General features: G+C 38.6%; 1 protein-coding gene across 2 annotated transcripts in view; it reads left to right on the top strand.

The window, feature by feature from the left end:
- Nucleotides 1-26,273, top strand: part of LOC141905008 (uncharacterized) — a 90,197-nt gene that overhangs the window by 46,870 nt on the left and 17,054 nt on the right. The window contains exon 3 of one of the 2 annotated variants that reach the window (XM_074793699.1): nucleotides 16,757-16,886. The exons of the other annotated variant lie outside the window; for it this stretch is intronic. The gene's annotated coding sequence lies outside the window, so the exon portion shown is untranslated. The remainder of the gene's footprint in view (nucleotides 1-16,756; nucleotides 16,887-26,273) is intronic. 2 annotated transcript variants of the gene reach the window in all.

Below are 26,273 nucleotides of genomic sequence, written 5' to 3'. Positions count from 1 at the left end.
TTACTTGCCAATCACTAACACTATCAATTTAAATCAATTAATTTGATATTTCTAAGATAAAAAATATGCAATTTCATGTAGGCCTATACACTATTGCTGGCTCTTTTTCGCTGCATCATTTGGTTTTTGAGATTGCTTTTTTCTGCTATTTTTTTGTCTGCAACTGGTTTTGTTCATTGACAGGCATAGGTGTAAGGATGTACTGTGGTCAAGTGTGTCACTCATGGCAAAATCAGAGTTAAACATAGTTTCTAGTCCTCAATCGTAGTAGGGGGTACCTCGATTCTATGCAATAGGGAACATTGCAGTTTGCCCCTAAAACAGACGTGAGTGCATTATTATGTGCCCTTGCTCCAATGGAATCACGCACAAAAATGCCCTTATTTGAAATCAGCACCCTGCCCTTTTTTAATGCTAGATGAAGCACTGCACACTTCCGGTAATGAAAGTGAGGCCTATAACGCATATTGTGCCAGAACGCATCTCCTGACGTTCTAATTTAAAAAATTTTTCCCAGACCCCGACTTATTTTCCGGATTTTTAGCTTCACATAAGTGGCAACTCTGAACAATACCTTTGACAGTTATCATTTGGGATGCCACAATGACGTGTAGAGCCCATTATTACGGGTTTATTGTCCATCCACACTAGACAACTGATTTTTGCATCACGACGATTAGTAGCATAGTATGATCCACGTGGACCATCAACTTTGGTTGGTAATTTCACTATAAAAGGCCTATTTTTCTTCATCATGGTACCTGTAAATTCCACGCTCAAGTAGCTTTTCAAGAAGAATAGTACTTGTAAAATATCTCTGAAAATAGATTGAATTACCCACGGTCAAGCTTTCTGCAAGTCTTAATACAACTAATCCCCCTATTCCCAGTTTTCGCGGATGACGACAATCTGCTGCTGCACCTGGAAGGGTATTTTTGCCTGAAAAATTTCGAAATCCAGGACAAGACCACTTGGACTAGCCAGAGTAAAGTTCTTTAGACCAGTTGGGTTAGGCTTGTTCTTAACAAATTGTCGGACGGCACATTTACCGGTGAAAGGTATCATCTGTTTGTCAACACTACAATCACATGGTCTTGATGAAAAATAAAGTGAAAAATTACCTGGCTTTTTGCGTCCAGTAACATCCTGCATGGGAGTGGCCATTTTGAAAGAAGAATGTAGTGTCAACGACTGTAATGACTTTTACTACTACTGGTAGATGGCAGCAGGAGCTTATACAGAACGGTGTACCATAGGTTATTTCTCACTAAACGACAAAATTCAGGTAGATTTTTAAAAAAAACCAATGATACAGAGGGCTGTACTGGGGGTCCGTAGACGATACGCAAATATTGCGGCCCTTAGATATTTGGTCCAATCGGTATGTTTCTCAGAAATCATCATGGAAAGGAGCGTTTTTATAGTTTTGTTTGTCACTTCACACAGACCATTGCATTTTGGTTTAAATGACGCAGTTCTTTTATGTTTAATCTTTGCTCGCTTCAAAATTTCTTCGACCATTTCACTAAGAAAATTGCTTCCCCGGTCACTTAATAATTCACCCGGCGAGAAGCCATATCTGAGAAGAATTTGGTCATACATGACCCTGGCTATTGTAGGTGCTGTGGTATCCGGAACAGCGAATGCCTCACGGTATCGTGTGAAGTTACAAACGAAAACTGCAATTTGCGTCATACCATCTTCGTAATAGGTCCAACACAATCTACTGAAATTTTTACAAATGGTCCTTCAGGGATATCCTGAGGCTGGACTGGAGCACGTACAGGTTTACTAGGTTTCTTACGTTGGTTGCAAGCAACTGTAAACAAAGTGTTTTACATCTCTACACATATTCTTCCAATAATAATTTGGATATTCTTGAGTAAGTTTTAGGTATTCCGAAATTACCTGAAATACGCTCATTATGCATGAATTTCAGAATGTCTAATTTAAGTGACTCTGGGACGACAAGCTGTAGGAAGTAATCGCCATTCTGGTTCTTAGCGGGCCTTGGAATATGATACAATACCTCTTTATCATTCAGTGTATATTGATCGGCTGACAGTAGAACAGTTCTTGCGTCGTCCATGTTATCAATCGGTAATATACCGCTAGTCAAGTAGCTAATGATGTCAGCGAAATGTCTGTCTTCCATTTGTTCTTTGAGAACTGAATCCACGTCTACTTCAGATACGACGGCAAAATCATCTATAGGATCGTCAAACTTCATTCTACTAAAACCATCGGCATTTCCATGAATGCGACCAGATTTATATTTAATTTGAAAATCATATTTGGATAATTCATCAAGGATACGCAACAGTTGTGGAGTAGGATTCTTCATCCTCTGTAGAAACGATTAACTTATGTGGTCAGTTTGTATAATGAATTGTCGACCGTATAAGAATGGTCTAAAATGACGAACTCCATATAATATAGCAGCCAATTCTTTGCGTGTGGTGTTGCATTTCAATTCTGCTTTATTAAACTGTTTTGAGGCGCACTCGATTGGGTGTTCCTTTCCATCCTCAGCGACTTAACTCAATACCATACACATGCGAAATTACTTGCATCAGTTTGTAGAATAAATGGTTTTCAAGTCTGGGAACTTGAGAATGGGCGGAGTTTGAAGAGAAGCCTTAAGCGTTTCAAAAGCTGTTTGACACTCTTTTGACCACACAAATTTAATATCTTTCTGCAAAAGTGCAGTTAAAGGTTTAGATATAGTTCCATAATCCTTGATGAACGATCTGTAAAACCCTGAGGAAAACCTCGCAAATATCGTGTAACACATCCCTAAGAACATATGTAATATTTCTCCAAAAGGTGCCTGGTGCTCCTGCCAGACCTTGAGCCATTTTCAAATACTCCCACGTACCACTATTGCACATTGTTTTCTCTATTGAATCAGGGTGCATGGGTATTTGGAAGTACCCTGAATGTAGATCAAGAGTCGTAAATATTCGACCCTTCCTTTTTCCTATATTTGTAAATATCTGTGCTATAGTTGGTCCAGGAATCGTATCAATTTTAGTTGCCTTATTCAATTGGCGATAATCATGAACCAACCGATAAGACGGTGAGCCATCAGGATTTGTTTTGCCCCCCTTGCGTACTAATATACACAGAGATGCCCATTCAGACGTGGACTCCCTGACGATGCCTTGTTCAGCCAAATTTTTAACTAGTTTATCTTTATCTTCGACCTCCCTCAGTGCAACTGGAGGTCTATAAGGTCTAAGCCTGATAGGTGGTGTTACACCGGTATGGATCCGGTGTTGCCATGGCACATTAGCTCGTGTAAGCTCCCCACTATCTTTTGCAAAAATGTCTCAATATTCCTCGAGTAAAGCTTTCAATTTCTCTCTACCATTCAGACTCAGGTCGGAATTGGTCACGTCAATGTCTAAGTTATTATCTGCTAAGGGACTATTATCTTTGATATAAGATTGTTCATTTAATTGATGTATTTGGTCGAATAAATCTTGTGAAACCGCCGAATAGTCCAATGTTACAAAACCTATGGCTGTACCCTTCCTAATATTCAGAGGTATCTTGGTAGTATTGTATAATTTTAGTGGTACTTGTTTCTTATGAACTTCCACAATACATTTGTCACTGTTGATATTGTAGTGGGTTTTCAAATATACATCCGGTTCGAAGAGAACATAGTTATGATCTGCATGATACTCACTTAGTTTGCCGCTTATGTTACATTGTGATTGTGATATCGCTAATTGCCGTAACCTTGGCCTGATGACCGAGGCCAACCTGTTTTTGTAGCTGTATTGGATAACCATTATCTAAGGACATTGTCCCTGTTCAAAAATCTAACTGAATTCTTTTTTCGTTCCTAAAATCTAGGCCCAATATAAACTTTTGTTGTAGTGGAGTTGCTAAATAAACCATCTGTCTAAACTTTTCTTGACCTATCTGAATCGGAATTTCTACAGTTCCCTCTAATTAGGAGAACCGTTTGCAGAGTGAGCGACCCTAAGTTGTCCTTCTTTAATCAGAATAGTTTTCAATGATGGGGATTTATGATAAATTTGGCTATCCATAACGAAAATCATAGCTCCACTGTCTATCAGAACATTATAACAGCCATTAGTAATTTTTGCCGGAACAGTGCTGGCAACGGAAGCTAGTATGGTGGTGTTCTGTTCATTTGCTTGCTCCATACTTTTATCATTTTTACCCAATTTCACTAACCGTTCTAACAGTGTGTTTAGTTCCTTCAAAATATTTTGGTCAAAAGGGTCCGCACACTCAACAGTCGTCAGTTCCTTAATGAAAATTCTACATTTATTTTCAAAATCTAGGGTAGAATTGTCAATTAAATGTCCTGTATTAACCTTAGTCACGCAATCTAAAAAGTTAGCCAAATCATGAAGTATTTTCTCTCCAGACCTTTGGCATACAGGCGACCTCTTTTTTCTCACCCCAACAGTTTTCAATTATTTGGTTCTGACGTGCACATTTAATATATCTCAGTTTCTTTTAGCTGCCCATCTGCAGAGCCCTTGAATATCCTCCCCGGGGTCAAATTTAACAGGTTCCCTGTTCATTTTTAGGCAAGATCAGCCTCAGCATCATTTGTAGAAAATTTTCGAATACTATCATTATTGATGAAGGAATTTGTGTCTTTTTTGTACGAATCAATTATAGTTTTACTTTGTTCATCCTTAGTATACAACTCTTTACTGGAAGTACCCTCAGTGCTGAAGATTATTTTATTATCTGCTACCCTAAAATTCCTATTCAGATTCGAATCAGTTAACTCTGAATTATTGAAATGTATGACAAAATAGAGGGATTGCTGTAACCTGACAGAAACAGATGCGCTATAAATTGAGATATAGTATCTTCAGAAGTTGGAAAGTAGGGCTCCTGGTGGCCGACGTTCACCAAGAATTTCTGAAAATGCTCAACCGCGCGACGATATGCTGCCCTGGTGGAAGGAGCGACGGACCTGGTGAACAGGAATTGTACTATATTTTGTAGCTGGCTGGTGGTATAGTTGGCAGTCTGTTCAGCCATGGTGCATACTGCCTGGCATCCAGGATTGGGAGGATTCTCCACAGGTGTCGAGAAGAAGTTCTGTTTGACGTCGCCAGGATTGGAAGGATTCTCTACCTGTGTCGGGGGGGGAAGTGGCTCTGTGTGGCGTCGCGTGTAGGTAGCACATGACTATCGATGAGGCTTTGTATGAGGATATCCGCGACGGCATTTGCATCTGGTTGAATGTTGGTTGGTTAGTTGTTAGTTGGTTGGTCCCTGGGGTTGACGGGGGTGGCAACCGCTTCAACAGTAAGCAGAGCAAAACGAGGGCTTTTTGTCTATTGATGACTGCGCGCTTAGCTCTCGTGGCTCTCGGCATCTAAAAGATAAGCAAATAGAGAAAAAAACAGAAAATTGAACAGCATCTTGGCCGAAAGCGTATATCATGAAATAACGTCCTTTGAGAGAAAAACACGTTACATAGATGGAGTATGTATATTTATATGTAGTATGTATAGAATACATGCCACCCCCTGTATGTTGAGGTAAAAACCCCAAAACACGTGTATAGGTAAAGTACATGCCACCCCCTGAGAACAGAGGGTACGTTGAAGTAAAAAAATCCAAAACACATGTATAGAAAAATTGCATAAATGCATGTCAGATGTTTAAAAAGAAAAATTCATAATCAAATTGAAATAAATGTATAGACTTATTGATGACAAATAGACGATGTATCTTGCTTCAAACCAAGCTATTAGAAGTATTTCTTTGTGGCGTGGCCAATAGCTGCCTTCACGCTAAAAGCATATTTTTTCATGCCTTTTGCATTTAAATGTACACCATCTCTCAGAAGAAAAGGCCGGATATCAGCACAAAAGCCCCTGTGTTGCCAAAAAGTTATATTTGAGGATTCACACATTAAACGTTTTGCGGTTTTGTTGAATACTATTAGCTTCGCATGAGCAACTGACCAATTAAGAAGTGTGTGAGGCTGTACGTGCTGCACAGAAAATTGCTCAATGCAACCAAAGAAAAGGCCAAGCTTTTTGGGTCTGAACGGGCTAAATCGTTTCCGCCTAAGTGGAGGAATACTACGTCAAATTTTGAACCAAAAACTCGGCGGGCACCGTTGGATTGATTTTACATCCGGTAAAACTGTGGCGCCTCCAAAACCTAAAAAATGCAATTTTACCACACCTGGGTCTAGACCTAGATTGGAAAAGCGCTCCTGCTCGAAGGTCTTGAGACGATGCACAATGGAGAGACCCATAATAAGTACGTCAATCAGCATAATCGACTTCAAATTTATGCACTAACCTTGAATGATTGAAATAAAGGTAAACGAAATGAATTCAGTAAAACAAATTGCAGTCAATGAAAATAATGAATTGAAGTCAGTGAAAATAACGAAGTATCCTACACATGCCTCTACGCTCTCTAGGATCGCGACCGAATGCTAAACCACGTTGTCAAGAGGGGAGGAGGCAAGGAGTAACTGACAACTGATAAGTAACACGTGACTCCGCATGATCTCACAAAATATTTCATTCTCTACAAAAATAAAACTCATTTAATATTCCGCCAAAATGTAGCCGGTGCTCCTAACCCTTGTGGCATCATTAAATATTCCCATTTTTCACTATTGCAAACAAAAGCAGTCTTATCTATAGAATCTGAATGAATAGGAATCTGCAAATATACCGAATGTAAATCTAGACTTGTAAATATTTTGCCTTTTCTTTTTCCGATATTAGTAAATATTTCATTCAATGTAGGTCCAGGGAATAAGTCAATTTTTGTTACTTGATTGAGCTGACGGTAGTCATGAACCAAATGGTATGCTGGCGTATTATCAGCGTTCACTGAAGTTTTTCGTACTAGTATATAAGGAAAGCGAGATGTCCATTTGGGAAGTTGATTCCTGAATGATTCCTTAGTTGGCTTACTCTCTGATTAAATTATCTTCAACTTCTCTTAATGCAATAGCGGGTCTATATGGTTTCAATCTAACTGGGGAAGCTGAACCAGTGTGTATTGTATGTTCCCAGGGTACCTTTGCTCTTGTTATTCCTTCATTTCATCCGGTAAAGTTGTATAGTGTTAACGGTACTTATTGCCTACTTTGACTACTGACTCACCACTGTGAAGATCATACCGCGATCCAAGATAGCATTCTGGTACTAAAAGAACGTGACTACTATCAGATAGATAATTCTAGAGTTTACCTCTGATATCATACTGTGATTTTGGTGGTACTATTATTTCATTAACTGTTCTCACCCTTGCTTGATGACCTAAGCCAACTTAATTTTGTAGTCTTATTGGGTGACCATTATATATTGACATACTTCCTGAACCGAAATCTAATACAACCCTTTTCTCATTCATGAAATCAAATCCTAATATCAAAGTCTGTTGTATAGGGCTTGCCAAAATAACTGTTTATCTTAAAGGTATATCTACCGTACCTTCTAAAGATATAGGGCTTCCATTTGCTTCCATTCGCTGTCCATTACCCAGATCATGGTTCCGCTGTCAATCAAAACATAGTAGGGGGTGTTCTCTGTTTTCCCATTAACAGTACTGGCTACAGGTGCTGATATGATTGGATGGTTATCACTCCTTACTGGAATAAGTATGGATTGCAGCGTAGTTATAGGTAAATAACTGTTCCTGTAAAGATTTGGTAACCTTGCCTATTACGGCTTGAGAATCTTCACACTCGACTAGTTGATGGTCAGTAACAGCTGCCTAGCATTTATTTCGAAACTCTAACCTGGGATGGCTAGAAGCTAGGCAACAGTTCTGGCAGAAACATCAATCAAAAATTGAGAATTATCATTTAGGATTTCATTTCCAGACCTAAAGCTTTACATGTTTTTTCAATTCTCGCAGGTTTGATTTCACATTGCTTTCGTGTACATGCTCCTTTTAAATATTCATCAAACCCTTTAAACTATTCTCCTGGATTCCACAATTTTGGTTCATGAGTTATCTTAGAGGCGTTTTGGACCTTTGCATTTGTTTCGGACATTTTATCGAATCTTGCATTTTTTTCAATTTTCTTAGTTCCAAGTTCACATTCATTTCGTATAAACTTTTGTTCTAATTCCTTATTTGACTTTAGAATCTTAAGATTATTTCCTCTTCAGAGTATGAGCTTAAACTAGAAACACTTTCATTATGTATATCTCCATCACTTATGCAGACCTGCCAACCCTGAACTTTTTTTTCCAAGTAACACATATCTAAATTTTAAGTATTTTCAGAAATTTCTAAGGAACCAACCTTTTAACTGGTAATCTTCATGAAAAATTGGTAGTTTCCTTAACCCTTTCCGTGCTGACTAATTAATACCCTATAGTGCTTATGAAAATGTGAAAATTTGGGAAATTCCACCCTAGTGTGTTGAATAACGGGCGTACCACTATAGTGTGTCTACACCGCAGCGCAGTGTATCGTTAGTTACTAGTATTTCACTATGTTTGACAGTTGCTGCCATCTTTCAAGAGAGATAATTACTAATTACTAATTAAATCAATACACCACCGTGCGGTGTACTAGCAAAATCCATCACCGATTTATACACCACACTGCGGTGTAGACGCACTGAAAGGGTTAACAATACACAAACATCAAAATTTCATCTATCAAAATCAAATGTTTTTTTGGCGGGACCTCCTGTACGTTGTCTCAAGTTCAGAATGGTGCGTGTCACTAGGCTCAGATTGAGATGATGGATCTGAAGAAAACTCGGCATCAGACATCACAGAATTATCCACACCAGACGCCATTTTCGATTCTACATAGATGGCGTTAGCTGATAGAACTTCAAAATAGCAGGCCACAAAGCAGTCAGTGTTCCGCCAAAGATTGTTGAAAATTAATTCTGGCGTGATTTACCGAAAAAGCAAGTAAATGAACAATATGATGACTTTAATTCGTGTAAGAAATGATATTCATTTAAACGTTATGGAAAAACATTTCCCGGATTTTGAATTAAATGAAATACGTAAGATATCTGGAAAAAAGTAACACCGTAATTTTACTTTCATTTACATAACCATTGGCTTAAAATTCATATACACTGTTCATTGCGTGCGTTCTATTTCCTGGTGGGTGGTTCACGTATATTATTTTGATAGACTGAACACTCTCTGAAACGATCAAATCGATTATCAGCTGATGGCCTCATGCCCATTTTCTGTAATTTTAATAACTCAGTTAACTTTTCATTCAGACCCTTTACTTCCTGTTCTAGCGCTACCTGGTGTGAATAGTCTAAATCTAAAGATCTAATTGATGCCCGTGCCGGAGATATTTTTTCTATCTCCTGTTATAGTCTGGCGTAAGTGATCGCCTGATTAAAATCTATTGGGCATTTCCCAATTACGAAAGCCTTTGGGTAATACACCATGAAGAAATGGTTGTAACAGGTCCTCACCTGACTTCTTCAAGTTTACTTTTTCAAGTTTACCAGCCAAGTAAAGTAACCTCCGAATGTACGAGTCAAGTGACTCACCTTTGTTCATTTTCAACATATAGAATTGTTGCTGTGTAACAAATTGCATGTCCTTATTTTTGAATTTTCTTTAAAGGTTAGAAACTTCTTCCAAAGATCTTTCCATTACCTTATTTTCCGCATCAAGCAGAGGATTCGATCTTAGATCATTAAAGTACTCTCTGACACGCCCTTTTAAGTACATGGATAAAGCGGCCAGCACTTAACTCTCCCCCCCCCCCTCCCCCACAAATTAAACTCTTATCTTATCTGGAAATTTCATTTGTCTCCTGTATTACGGTCCTTACAGCTTTTTCTGTATTCAAAAACATGCGCCTATACACTTTCAAAAGGTTACCATTTTTGCCAGGAAGAAAAAGAGGAAGGGAACTGTTTTGCGTTCTATAGGGTGTTTGAAAGTTGTTGCTTCAATGTTGCGCTGGATCAATTGGCGCTGAGTTTTTAGAACGCCTCAGCTATAATATTCCAGGAAAATTTTTTCCCTTTGGTGGTCATTAAGATGACATTAAGAGTCTACCAGTTGGCATCTCTCTTAGCACCAGCGAGGCTGAAGTTTGTGGATGGACTTGATTTCTCTGTCTCATAATGTTTCTCCTGATTGCGGTTGTTTTTCACAATAAGGTGCCTGGCTTTGATCTGTTTCAAGTTTTCCTGACCAGCCAAATTTTCTCGCCTTTCCCTTGGAGTAACTCTTGGGTTGATCAATATCAATATCGAGCTCATCGGTGGCTGTTTCAGGATATATAAGCATGACCGTTTCAGAATCGGAGGCATCGTGATCTGTTTCGGTCGGTGTAGAATCCGATAGAACTATGATATCGGGGCTATTGTGGTTATTGATTCTGGAGGATAACAGATGGGGCATAGCAGAAAATGTTCATGTCACATCAGCCGCATACATTTCACACAAGCCGTAAATACATCTACTATATAGCTCTGTGCTTCACTTATTTGTTCCGGAAACACAATTATTCGATCTCCGATGTGAATCCCATCTAGGTCCATGGGTTGCACGGAATTAAGGTCATTGGGGATGTTGAAATGACCCTGGCCTGAAACCCTGAGTGTGGCATTCGTATTTTTATTGCTTCATAGATTACATCCTTCTTCAATTGGTTTAATGGCATGTCATCATCAGAATCATCTGAAATTTGCAATTCACTGTCGACGTTAGTACCGAAGTACCATGAATTTTCAGGTTAACACCACATTTTAATTCTTGCGCCCTTTTTGAAGCCATATTTCATGTCAGTAATTTGACAATCTTGATGCTGTGTTTATCGTTTCATCGTCCCACCTAACAAATATGTCAATGTCACCCTGTAAAACTAAAAACATCAACATCTAAGTAAATAGGCATCACCTACTAGATACTAGCCTAATAAATACATTTTGGACCAATAGTTTTTGATACTGCGACTTCTTTTCCATAACTGTATTTTTCCAACAAATCTATTTGATTTTGTAAATTTCATAGACAATATCGGGACATGAGGAAGTTTTAAATGGTTATATTTTGAAAAAAATTTTGGGACATCAGGATATTTGCGATGGAATTTGTTTTTTTCCTACCCAGTCGTCACGGTGAATTTTCACAGGTCGAATCGGAATGATGAAAGGGCCGCTTCATGTAATAATTACGGGTTTTGGCTTCCAACCAAAGCTCCCAGTTGGTGGCGTCCCACCTGACGGTGACATCTGAAGCTGAATGGAGTGCGCAAAAATTCTGCTCATAAAATTGCCAATCACGCAAGGTTTTGGACGCTCGACCGTACTTAATGAGACCTATGGCAGAATGGGGATGACGACGCAAGTGAACTGTAGAAAAGATTCCGAACGCATAGACTTTTTCGCCTATAATATCGAAATCATCCCCCCTCCCATCAATATTTAATGGAATGAACTTCTCGAAATCTACCTCAAGGTCTCGACAACAATGAGGGATACAATAGATTGATGCCCCTCTAGCATTTCGGCCTCCCAATCAATATCATCGTTCTTGCCGAGTTTCCAAGGCACCGCACCCTTTTCACGGCAGAATCCTTAAAGAAATCTGCAATGCCTTTGACTGGGATCGTCTTCCCATTGAACTGTAACCAGAAGAACTTGCAAAATTCCTCAGCTAGGCTCTGTTGAATGCAAATCCATCACCTTCTGGCCATCTACCGTAACCTTGCTGTACAATGAAAATGTAAGCAATAGCGAATAAAGACCATACAACCCCACTCTTTCCGGATCTGGCTACATAAGACAAGAGTTATCAATTTCTGTCGGATGATATGGACAATCGCCCAACAGTATCATAAGCGACTCGTTAAGATTACAATTTTCTAGATAAATGACACAATGTAAATCAGATCGGTAAACACTACTCCATGGCGAGCAGCATTTCAGAATAGTCAACCGAACGATATCCATGATCAAAACCGGTAAGACTAAAAAGGACCCCAAAACGAGTATGGCCTCCAAAATTGGAATGTCTGAAAGATCTGAAGGTTCTGTAACTATCTTAACCAAAACTGTTTCATTGGTACCCCTGTCGATAGAAACTAACGTACGTTCATAGGGTTTATTTCAAATGACAGTAAGCGCCTCCGCTAGAGGCAGCGATGTTGCCACCGCCATCATACGGAAAACCTTCCTAGTTTTGATAAAGATATAAAGAGACAAGAGTGTGCTATCCGAAGACAGAGCGATGGTCACGATATTCAAGACACCCGTCGTGTCAGGAAAGATACTTGTCTGATTTTGAGGCCAAAGCATCCGCCTTTGACGCATACATAGCAGCGTCGTTCTTGATGTAATTTATCATCCTGTTAAAATCCAATGAAAACTTTTTGTTCTAATCAACCAGGCCGGACCAGTTAACCATTTTCAACTTACAATTAGGAAGTTCCATTTTCATAGAATTTGTAACTGCAGTCCCCCAAAAATATCGTCCAGCTGTTCCTGGTTATAAATTTGTGATGCCACCGGATGATTCATGTTATAGTAATTAACAGGCGCCACATCATCCGCACAAGCCGTTATTCGTGGGCAAAGATCAAAAGTATAAGACGTTAATCGGCGCTAACAATAAACATAATAAGCCACTTTTAATTGCTTGTACCGGTTTCCGTGGACATATCCAATCCCATGTCCCTGGCTTTCCCGACATGAAATACAAACTTTCTTTAACCGGCACAGGGCCTTTGAACAATGCAGACGTCCTACCTGATATTGCACAATTGCGACTAACTATAAATTGCCAATGCCCAGCTAGAAATATTTTGCAATGTCATCTACATTGCAGTCGAGCAAGATTTTAGTTATCTTTTCCTGAACATGATAAATAGAATTTGGACAAAGTTCAGTGTAAAAACTTGCCATCGTCCATAATACCAAAATAATCGGGTAACCCTGTTTAAAAACGTACTGTGAGTTGACAAAGAATCGCAAGGAACAGGAAAAGCCATCATGTTGTATAAGCCGAAGAAGGCGTTGGTAGAGGATAATGGGATGAAAACTGTAATATAGAAATTGTTGTTTATCTTTGTAAACACGATATCTTGAACCTGATAGTTAAAGCCTAACTCATTATGATTGATGTTGAAACCAACAAACTTAGCCTGTTACTCTTACACGTGTTGGAAGACCCTCTTCAAATCTATTGGGGATACAAACTTCATGGGATAGCCCTCCAAAAGATTTTGAGTGGCTAAAAGCCATTGTTGCGTGGTACTTGTTAAGTCTATCATTGGTTGTTCCGGCGATGTCACCCGACACTACTGAGTTCCTCGATTATCAACGATTATAAAATGATCAAACAATAATGCATTCTTTCGGTTCAGAGCAGAGAACTGTAACGATTTTATTTTAGGTATAATCACGTGGTACCTGTAAGAGTCATACAGAGTTCAGTACTGATGCAACCCTGGGAGGAGAGTAGGGTGAGAAGAACGTGTGTACTTTTAGCCAGAACATTGACTGATGCTCAAATATTAGTTGTTTGACAACTAGTAGAATTCATCTATTATAATAACTTTGGTTTTGAAAATTAGTAGCAACATCTTTCGCCAACTGATCCATATTCCTAGAATTATTTGGCAGATTATTATGTTAGTTCGTCTGAAATTGTTTTCATTTGCTTCGTCTTTAGTTTAGCCACATTTTCCACATCAGTGACGCATTTTGAGAGCTTAGGGAGATTCTCATCAGTCGCTAGGCCAATGAAATTCTCCATGAACTTTCCCATGATGGACCTAAGGCTCTCTTCAGGCGCTTCGACTTGGCTATTTCTGCTTTGGTTATAGTAACTGGAATCAGATCTCTTATGGTATTAATATCCTTCACTATCTGGTCAACCAAGACATTATGGTGCGTCCTCATAGAGGCCATCAAGTCGCTACCGACTTTACAAAGTTCATCCCCGCCATTGTGATAATCACAGTCCGGATTAAAGCCTTATATTCGGGTACTTGTAAAAAGGGGACTACAAAAGTATGCTTCTACATGCTTGCACCATTCTCCACCACACCAATTTTGTGGAGTAACACGCCATATCCTGGCCGTATTACAGTGTCACTCGCCAATGATCCCTGTATAAGAATCATTATGACAAGTCTTGTCCCTGAAAATGTACAGGACACATAGTGAGTTAAAATTTCAAATGGAAAATCATGTTACACCCGACGTTTTGCTTCCTTCTGCTTCCGAAATATCTCCAAGGGCATTTTTACAATGGAAATATCTTTGAACTCCCATGCGCAATCTTTCATTCCATAACTCTTCCATTTGACTAAGAATTGTTCTTTCCCCCCCTTATTATAGCGCGCTTTCAAAATCTTTTCTACTGTATAAATATAATATTCATGTTCCAAATTATCATCGGAATGGGACTGATTCCTTTCATCCACTTTGGGGTCAGGTAACGATTTGTTCTTATCGTATGATAAATCGACGGGTCTGTCCCTTAGGTCAACATACAATTTCATTTGATTGTAATGAACTATTTTGGGAACATAATTACTCTTTCTCGTATGAACGACTTTATAATTCACTGGCTTGGTTTGCTGTAATATTTTATAGGGTCGTAAATAGTGGTGCACAAATTTCTTATGAGACCATTTCGGACAAAAAGATTGCAAGGCCAAACTAATTGACTTGAAAATCTGGTTCCTTACATCCCCGATCATAATCGCCTTTCATACGCGCTTGTGCTTTATTGATATTCTGCCTGGCTATCTCGTGGACGACCTTGGTTTTTCCCGATCTTCATCTTCATAATATTCTTTATAGGAACCTGTCAAATCAGATGTAGTAGAGAGCAAGGTTACATCAATCGGTAGAACCGCCTTCCTACCTTGAATCAATTCAAATGGCGAATAACCAGTAGATTCGCAAATACATCCGTATATTGAAACAGACTATTGCAAATATCTTTGTTCCCTCACTCAACTAGACCATCCGCTTGATTATATGCAGATGTCCTGACTTAAGTCGCATTGTATAATTTGCATTATTCAAGTATTAATTTTGCATTAAAATCTGCACCTTGATCTGTTAACAAAGTTTTATAACACGAATGTATTGAAACTATTTTATGAAATATGACTCGAGCGATAGTGATAGCATCAATTTCTTTTAAGGCCATATAAAATAGATTACTTGATTCTCATCAGAAGTTGTGAAAAAAAATCATTGAGGAGGGGGGTTTATATTTTATACAAAATATTCCCTGAGCTCTAATGATATATGAAGACTAGCTTGCTATGTTCATATATAATTGTAGCTTCAATAGGTAAAAAACATTGAAACTAAAAGAATATAGGATTAAAATCTGTCATATATTGTCTCGCACATGTCTGGAATACAAAATCTAAAATTCTTAACTAAATTCTGAACTCAAGGGTCACTGTAAAACTCAAACAAGTCTTAATTTTTCTGTCCATATACGGAGCATAGGCTACAATGCACAGGGGATCAATTTGGTGTGAATGCATGTGTACGTCTCTTCTCCAGAACATCCATCCCTGTGATGCCAAACCATGGTCTGGGTGTCTTGCTGCAACTTCTAATTTGGCAAACTATGAATGGCATCTTGATTTTAAATCTGCATTCATCTAAATAATGACTCCACATTTACCTGAGAATGACTCCACAATAGACCGGTTGTTTTACCGAACTGCTTGTCATTGTTTAACCGAACGAAAATGGGTCAACGTGTGTCGGAGCTAGCTTTCAATAATCAACAAAGTCATGACCTCATGTGTGAGTACTACGTGTCTGTATGTCTATAGGAATTGTTTAGGTAATTATTTCAAGTGTTTACATGTTTGGCAGCTGATAGATGACTTTTGTGTATATAGAATGTTGTAAGTGTGATTTGTTATCCAAGGTGGTAGTTTTATAGGCCAGCCGTAGGCTGAGCCTATTACTGTACAAATGGAGCGAATTTAAATGACATGGTTTCCAGAGCAAAGGCTCTTTTACTGTGCAAGTGAGCATATATTAAGCAGATTTCAGAAAATTCTATTCTATTCCGCATTAAAATCAATAAGACCAAGGGAAAAGATTTATCTGAGGTATTTGTTCCTGCCAGATCCAGTCGCTGTCTGTGCTACTTTTGTATTCTACAATTGTATTGTGTAAATTATTAGTTATTGACTCTAAGCTGGGAGTGTATTCTGACAAATTTAACCCACAGAATGCATCATCATTTGCCATTTTATGAAAAGCTGACAGGCCATAGTGCCCCTTGGGGCTCTTGTTCTAACTCTACATTAGCTTGTTGCAGCTGCGTTTGGTGAAAACTTGTGTACATAATGAATAAAAACTTTTCAGAAACCTGTGTACAGCATTACTTCCAATGCGAGTTTATAAGTATGGACCTTTGAGACATATGACGATTTACTTCTGCACAACACCAAGACAAACTTGATACATATAATTAAGAGAAAACTGACTAACCATTCCGAGTGACTAACATTTTAATTCCCTTTCTTTGAATATATGATTATCACCATCTTCATTGACATGGAAGTCTTCATCAGTTCATCAATGGATCATTTAATTCAGAGAATACAATTTTGCCATCAGCATACACACCTCGAGGACAGCCATCATAACCCTAATGCGGCTTAATTCCCTTCACGCATGCTTGAGCAGGTGCATCAAAAATGAATGAATGCAATTCCAGAGAAATCGTAAAATTTTGATAAGGAAAATCATCTTTGAATTCTTGTATTTTAGACATAACGCTGCCTTGGAAAGCAGTAATACAGGGTTTCTGGTGGCCATAAAGCGTTCCAATGATAAATGGATCACCATGAAATTGTTGCTACGAATTAAATATATGTAAACCATCAATATTGATTTAAAGGTATGAACTTATATTCCTTGTAAAACTAGGCACATTGAGTTGAGAAAACTTCATGGAAATACCTTTTTTAAGACAAAATATGATACTGTCCTCCAGATACTGGGTTATATCATATGCAACTGGAGTGGATAACAAAGTCCTAGGATACTTAGGGACTGCTGGGTGATAATGCCTTAACCCTATAAAAGCCAAGCTATCAAGACGTGGGTGAAAATCGATGAAAATTCAGATTCTAGATGTCTTTGGCCTCTAAAATGACCCCCAATACTTGTTTTTACACTTGGCCAAATTTATGGGTAAGTTTTGGCCCGGGTCACCGGTGTCCCAATGGTTATGAAATATCATCAGTCTCTGAAAAATTGATTTATCCCAATTTGAAAAAATCATAAGCTTCGTAATTGAAAATGATAGAAAATCAAAAAATAACTCATCTTTGAACTTATACAGGCAAAATGTTATATTTTCATTCATCGTTAAAATGTGTACAGAAAAGCCATTAGCCTCTATGTGTGCAAACTTTACACATGATATTCACGGAAACAGTTTTTTCCATCGGTAAAACAGAGAAATACATGACATATCAATATGTGTTTGTTTTATTTGTTTTGCAGTTCTTACTCGTCCTCTTTTGACATATTTTATGGGCCAATGACTGACACAATCTTTACGAACATCTAGTGCTGGATTTTCCTGAAGTCTTGCCCTTTTGATTGGTCTCTGATTATCAGTATTAGTGACATCTACTTTCATTAGACTGTTTGCCAATATGGCAAGAAACTTTCGTTCAATAAGTATTTCTTTCTTTGGAATTCGGAGTGATGCACAGTGCTGCCTGTACAAAAACCATGCATTTACTGGAGCAACCATGAGAGAATGCCAGAAAATGTACATATACCATCTACGAGCTTTTACAACATGCTTATACCTTTGGATACAACTGTCAATCAAATCAACACCCCCCATGTTAGAGTTGTACACCTGAATAATATTTGGGCGGTCGACTTCAATATATTCTTTTTTTTATTTGTCCCACCGGCGAGCTTTATCTAAGGGGAAACAACCATATTGATTTGATAAAAGATTTACCGCTCTATTATCGAACCAAGGCACTGCTACAACTTTACTATCATTTTCTAGTTGGGTCACACGACAATCGAAGGCCCCGGGCCCTTTCTTTTTCAGTATTTTTTCGGAATCAAGTGGACATTTTCCTATGCGGTTCTGTCGAACAGTTCCGATAAAAATGATTCCAACTTTATCTAGTTCTTCAACCAGTGAAACACCTGTGAAATAGTTATCTGCAAATATAGTGTAGTTTTTGTGTTTTTCTAGAGTTTTACACAGATTCAAAACAACTGAAGCCTCATGTCCAAGTGGATGCTTTTCTGACTGAGACCCCTGATAAAAATCAGTCATAAAGTAGACCACTTATTCCACACCGACACCAAATCTTGAATCCCCAAGGATGGGGTTTCCCTTTCACATACTGCTTTACTGTACTTTGGCTCCCTTTATAAGGAACCATCATTTCATCGCTAGAGTTACATGCTTCTGGAGTCACAGCTAAGCAATGTTCACAAAGTTTTTTCAGCCAAGGTCTTAGTTTCCACAGTCTGTCACCCTTCTTTTCTTCATCACCTATCGCTTCATTGTCAACAAAATGCATTGTGGCACGTAATTTCTGAAATCGATTTCTCGACATCACATCAGCCATCTTTGGATAATGAGTATCTAACTCCCAGTAAGGGCTAATACCTGACATCTTCACGAGCCCCATAGTAAAGAATATCCCTATAACTTGCTCAATATATTTGACAGTTGTTTCCAATGGACGGCCAAACTTTTGCATGTTGTAGAGACTTGTATTGAATGCAACATTGTGGAGCATATCTTCAGAAATATACCGTCGAAAGTACTCCAATGGCGTTCCCACATTATCAGGCACATCTGGCATTACACCGCTAAAGTTTTTTATTGGTGCACGAAAGTTTATTTTTTCCCACTTATAGGTTTTCTTCTGGCTCTTTCTCTTTTGTAAATATGAAGGACTAGCCAGGTTTACTAATGGTTCATCATCATCATCATCATCATCATCATCATCTTTTTCTTCATCTTCTGTCTGTTCATCACTACTGTCGCCAGAAGTCAAGTCATCAACACGGACCTCTGATTCATCATCGCTTTCAAAATCGCCATCTCCAAGGTCACTATCATTACCATCTACCATACTCAACACATTTGTTACAGTAAATCTCTCACGTCGTGCCATTTTGACCTACGTAGAAAAGAAGACATAAGCATCCTTTGATACAACATACATAGTCTATATTCTAAGTCAAAAATTGGGTAAAACTACATACTAGGCCCTGCTATGCAGGGACACTAGATGTCCTACATAGAACCAGGAATGCTGTTTGGGCGGAGTTCATTGACCTATCGTCACTTCTAAAAGCACTTCTTGGGTCTTTTTGCGACCAGATTTTTAGAGCGCTAAGAATTTCTGGCTCAGTACGGTGGGTGGATTGGAAAGTCATGTACAGGCTGTGGATGGATCCGAATGGTGGGTGAACTCTGTGGATGGCTCAAAATCGGAGGGTGAGGTCGAACAGACGACCTGTTCCTCACCTAAATGCACATTGGCTGCCTCCATGGATTGGTGAAGTGTTTCGATCAACTGCGGCGCTTTGGCATTTGCTGCATTGAGCTACGTTAGGGAGGTTGCCACTGAGGAACGCCCTCTGCCCCAAATGATGCCTGACCAGGTGGCTGGGCAGCTCGTTGGTGCGCTTGAGCTGCTGGAGATTCACAAACATTATAGAAGTTGGATGGATCGAAGTTATTTATATAAGAAGCATCCTATTCACAGTATTATGTAATTATAGGGATAATCAAACTATCGAACAGAATCAGAGCAGATTTTACATGATTCTGCACAGCAATTCTTTTTGATTTGAAAGGGGCTTTATGGGCATGCTCAACGAGTCTGTCACATGCCTTCTTAAAATTATCATTAAAACAAAAAATAATTCCCAAATAACTATATTCCTTTACAATATCAATAGATTCATTTTCAAAGAAAGAAAGCTACATTTGGCGAGAACCTTCCACTTCGGCGGAAAATAATAACTGGTTTTGAGCTCATTTACACTGAGACCTGATTTCTTACAGTAGACAGTTAAAGAATGAAGGACGTTTTGGAGATCAGTTTAAGATTTTGAAATAATAACAAGGTCATCAGCATATAGGAAACAGAGTTCATAAGTATCGTGAAGCTCAACTGGGTTGCAGTGACTGTCAGGGCCAGGGGGTCATGTATGAAAAGATTAAATAGTTAAGGGCTCAAAACATATCCCTGTTTCAAACCCAAGGTCAAATAAAATGGTTTGCTGAACCTTAAGTAATCTTTTGAAGAGAGAGTACATGAGCATACATATCTTGAAGTATACCTGAAAAGTTACCCGCAACATTAGATTGTAAAAGTTTATAGAACAGGGCCTTGAGGTTAGTCAAATGCTGATTTGAAGTCCACAAAACAGCAGAAAAGTTAAGCTTATTGATGAACTTCAATATACATATACATACACACATACACACACATCCATAAATAGACACATACATATACACAGATACATGCATATAAGCACATTTATTAAGCACATAATTCACTTGACATGAGGAATACTATCAAATATAGATGCTAAGTAATAATCTTAATAATTATACTGTCAAAAAATGCCGTAGTAACGATACTAGTATACACAAAATAACAAACCAATAGACTTATATGGAATATACTAATAAGATAATGATAGTAGCAAGTTTTAGAATGAATCTATAGATTGGTCAATAAAGTTTGGATAACACGTAATGTATTTGAAATCTCACTTCACTTAAGCAAAATGAATTGGATAATGGACACAGCACAGATATATATACGAAGATTCGCAATACAGACACATTCTATGGACACGATCATTTACTACCAAATAGATCTCAACATGTCTCCTAGCTGATAAAAGAAGATTTCCCTTTACTAAGCTTAGTATCAAATATAGGTATCTAACATCAGAAGGCAACCTGTAGGAAGCACTTTTACGATAATGACTCCGGTGATTATATCCCTGGTAGTGACGTTGATTCGCATGATACAGTGTTGTTCTCAGGCGCGATTGTTGTGCTACATTCAGTGCTCCAGATAAAGACTTTAGTCAAACAGTATTTGATAACAATTTTTTCCTTAATCAGTAAAGACTAAATGGAACAATGTCCCTATATGAGTTTCATCACCCAGTTTTCGAATAGAATATTGACCCTTCTAAATCTAAAACATTGAAGTTAATGTTAACGGAACCACAGTAATTGTTTATTTCTCCTAACACAAGCTGAATTCATACATTTGCACAACACTTAGTTTTTTTGCTTTCTTAGCCCTTGGCATATATGTTGATGCCAGCCTTCTCATTCTCCTCGCTTTTCATTTATGCCACAAAATAATAACAAGTTTTACATCAAAAGCGTCAAAAGCCGGTCCAATCATAGCAATCCTCATTAACACATCTAATTGTTGGGCCTTGAGTGATGCCCTGTATTTTGATTTTATTCTATTTTGTGTGCTTAAAGCACATTCACATACCACACTACACTGCAAAAACTGGGAACATATATCTGAACAAATTTTGGAACGTTTTCAAATGAAACATGATTTGGAACACTAAACACAATATTTTTTATATAAGCTTCATCCGATAAATGAATCACCAAAACTATTTACAAACTGATCACATTTACTGAATCAACACCAGGTAAACATCACCAGGTAAACATGGCTCCTCGGCATCTCTCCTAATTTACAAAATAATTTAATGAAATCTAAATAACCAATATTTCAAAAAGTAATCACATCCTCCACAAAATACAAAACACTTTTAATGTGCTTATTGCAAAATTCACTTGAGTTAGATGCTTTGATGGCAAGTACCCATCTCTTATTATTACATATGAAATGCAATATTAAGAGTTTTATTGCAGCATGTTTAAGATCTCCCCTATTTCAAACAGGTTTTGAGCAGTATGAATTAGATACTTCGACGGCAAGTTCCCATCTTCATAGTTCAATCTTTCAGATCGCCCTCTCTTTCAAACACGCTCTGTCTAGGGATAGGCAAACAGACGAATGAAAGGTGAATGCAATGGCTTGCTAGGATGCAATTCCCAAGTGGGTTGAAAACTAAAATTACAGAATGTTCTCACATACAGAACTGTGAAAAGGTTATCTTCAAAGTTTGAGATCATTGGCGATTTTTTCACTTATCTACTCGCAGGTCAACAGCTGCAGCAGTTTATAGGCTCTCCTTCCCAGTTCAATATTCTCTTGAAGAATTACACGTTGTAGAATTCCCAATAGCTGGAAATAACACTGCGGATAGTATATGTCACTTATGAAATACAACGCTATAAGTTTAATGACAGCATCTTTTAGATCTCCCTCCATTTCAAACAAGTTTTGAGCAGTCTGAATGAGATACTGCGAAGGCGAATTTCCATCTTCCATAGCTACTACAATCTTACAAACAGTGCACTGGACCATATATTTTCACCATACTTACATCTGAGATATGTTTGAAATCTTTCATCATCTATTCTACAGTTTCATCATCGTATGCGGCCACCTTTGACCTGCCAGTTCCACAGAATAGCCCATCAATTGGAATTCACACAGAACCTATTAAATATATACAGGGATGAAAATCTTCCGCGGATCCGCAGTTTTCGGCGGTTGGAGGTTTTTTTTATCATTCTTAAGATCGATGTAGATCCGTTGAGAAAATGATAGGGGGTTAGGGTCTTGGGGGAAAGTTGATGTTAGATCGTAAGCGTACTTAAAGAACAAACCGGAAAAGCGTCTCATAAAACCGGTGCTACGATCTCTGAAATCTTTTTTTACAACATCATTGCGAAACACCGCTGTTGTCTAGAACCACTGCAGATCGGTAATATATATACATGCAATAGCGCTGCGTGGGAAATCTATATATAAAATCTGTGGTCGCGGGCTTCAATTCATCCAAAAAAGCATAACCTACGTGCTCAATAAAAGTAGTCAATGATTTAATTCAGGCGCAATACGCTTAACTTGAGTGATAGATGGGAAAGTTATAGATAGGGGCTCCTCTTGAGACTGAACATGTTCTAGTGATTTGGATATCGTCGGAGCCATCCTTTCATGCCTTTAAACCTGAAAAGCGGAGTTGCTAGTCATGTATTTCAGACCTCACAGAATTTTGATTTCGCTAATGCTGAATTAATTTACCCTTGCAGCGATAAAACTAAAAGACATATTTTGGAATCTGCATTAATAATTGAGCATTGGAACAACGTTGTAAATCTTAACAATGGTTTTTCACACTTTAGTAAACCTATATCAAAATTCTCCTGTAAACTGGTTAAACTCAACACTTGATTTCCCCTTTGATCCTTTGTTATTTGTCACTCATCAATAATTTTAGTCTCTCATCTTGTATTCACCATTGTTTTAATTTAAGTGCCCCCTAGTTTGTCTCTTTACTACTGATTTTAAGTTTCAATTTATATTCATACTCACTATTGTTGTTTATAATTACCCTTTGGTTTGCTTCCCTTTAACCCTTTGAGACCCGGATTAATTATTACACATGCTATCCCAGTCCCAGATTAATTTAAGGTAATTGCAAGGCGAAAACGTCCTATATTCAAATGCTTGTAGCTCCCAGCCTATTAGAGATACAGCTTTGGTGTATGGGAAACGTTTGCACAGTTCTTTATAAGCTTTCTAATGATACCAAATTTGTCATATTTTGAAACATTTTTGGGATAAATTATGGAAAATTCATGAAAAACATACAAATTCTGACGAATATTGTCTTTTTTGTCTCAAAATCATTAGCTGTTCAAGAAATAAAGCATAAAAGTATATTAGAGACTGAAATAAACATGATTTGTCTCACTTTACTGATTATTCATGTGATTCTGCCTCCAATACAGCTTATAATCCACAAAACGATGATAAATCTCAAAGCATGGAACGTCACACAAAGGTACAGGAGGTACACATGTTTTACACTGCCTTTGTGTCTGATGCCGGCGAACATACTTTTTGTTCTCTCTAAGTGTGCACACACCACAATCAGGCCTGCCATTAGTTTTTTCCATAAAATGTGCTCCTCCATTCAAACGCTGTGGTGCATCGTTATGCCGAATCTGACGACCAGGTTGATGAGGTGCACGTTGGTAGTCAGCAATAAGTTCATGGCATAACTTCAAACGAAACTGTCTACTGGTCATTGCATCAGCAGCATTGGACACCTTGTGCATTATGTATGCATTTGTTACTGCTGTGATAAGCAGGTGTCAAAAAACCTTTTTCCACCATTTCACTGAACGATGTAGTATGCTGAAATAGGAGTTGTATTGATCATTCAAATCAACTCCACCCATATACGTGTTGTAGTCCTCAATTGCATTTGGTTTTTCGATTTGTCTGTAACCATCCTCTCCTTCAAGTGAACGAATACGCTTCACAGTGACACCTGCATTGCTAACAGTAGACAATACACAAACTGGGCGTTTGTCATACCAACCAATTGCTAACATGTCTGACGCGTTATGCCATAACATCAAAGGCGACATGTCCTGCAATTGTCGTTTGTTGGTGCGGGCCGTGAATTGCTTCAGTTTTAGTGGATTTCCTGCACGATTCGCCCTAACTGTGCCACAGGCACCAATGTTTCGATCTGTTAGGTCCACAAATAGTTTCACACTAGTGAAGAAATTGTCACATGTTATGACCTGGCCAGCCCGAACATTCTGCGATGCGTCCATAACAACTCGATACCCAAGGTCAACTTGACTACCGTCCGCTCCTTTGTACAGCGTCCAATTGTGGGCGTAACCAGTTTCGACCCAGCCAGTATCCATGCTTTCATGCCCCACTTGACAGGCTTACTCTTGATGTATTGCAACATAGAAGTTCGACCCTTGAAGGCTATCATGCCTTCATCCACGGACAGAAACTTTTCCATATGGAAGGCGTCATTCCATGCGCGAACTAGCTATTCAATCAAAGACTTGACCTTGAATGTCCTGTCATAACCAGGCTGCCCTCTTTGAATTTGTGTTTCGTTATTCACAGGGTGCAAGAATCGTAATAGCATCAAAAACCGATTGCAGCTCATTACGGCTCGGAATCCTGGTTTATCAGTCCGACGATCAGTAGACCAATGTGCACGAAAAGATCCCCGATCTTCATATCCCGTCAGTAACAACAATGCCAGGAATGCTTTCATTTCGTCACTAGTGACATTATACCAGGTTTCTAGAACACTATCAGTAGTATTTCCACTGTTTTGCTATTGTTGAAAATAACGATTTGTTTCAGTCACTAGCATGTCTATAATAGTGTCCGGAAAAGCTTTTATGAAAAAGTCAATTGGCGTGTAGTCCGTTGTATCGAACTTGGACTCACCTGGATTCAGACAGTTGTACTGCGGCAACCAGTTAGGAGGGGGGTGGTTTCTATCTTCAGCCCAATCAGGATCCTGATCAATGTTGGCACCTTGTGCACGTCCACCACGACCACGCACTGGGGCATGACCTCTCCCAGTTCCACGACCCTGCCTGCCTCTAAAAGCAGCAGTAGCTCGACCACGTCCACGTCCCCGACCACGGACGACAGGTACTGCTGGGGGTTGGGGTTGTCATTATCAGTACTGTCACTATCAGCAGACTGATTATCATCACTATCAGGAGTATTATCGTCACTTACAGGACTATTTTCACCATTATTGTCACTTACTTCCGCATCTAAATCACTTCCGGGTTCACTTTCGGTTTCATTTCCGGGTTCAAAATCGCTTTCTGAACCACTTTCAGCGTTTGAGTCATTAGAGTCACTGTCAGCAAATATCTCTCTTATTTCATGATCACTAAACCTGCGTGACATTTTATGAACGTTCCTTTCTCCAAAAACAGTGCCGGAAATGTCACATTTACTTCAAATTTAGCGATAAAATTCCAAAAACTGCAATTCGCTTCAACTTCAATTTTCGCAAAATTCTTGAGTAGCAACATACCGTTCCAATAGTTTCAATGGGATGCATTGAACCTTTACTTGCATACACAGGTGGTGGCAGCTAAAATCCGGCGCAGGTTACACTGAAACATCGGGGTAAAGTAGGCATGCCTGGTGCTCGCAATTATCTAACACAGACGGGTAGATTTTATTCATTGCCCTTGCCACATTTCTCATTCTAAGCCAGCCAGTAAAAGCAGTTTCCTCTAATTTCAAAGAAGGGTCATCCAAAACTGCCTGCATTTTATCAAGGTTGGCTGATCATACAGATAAGTTGTTAA

Source organism: Tubulanus polymorphus, chromosome 5, assembly GCF_964204645.1.
Source record: "Tubulanus polymorphus chromosome 5, tnTubPoly1.2, whole genome shotgun sequence".
NCBI classification, from domain to species: domain Eukaryota; kingdom Metazoa; phylum Nemertea; class Palaeonemertea; order Tubulaniformes; family Tubulanidae; genus Tubulanus; species Tubulanus polymorphus.
Note: the sequence above shows the minus strand (reverse complement) of the source record. Positions and strands in the feature narration are given on the sequence as shown.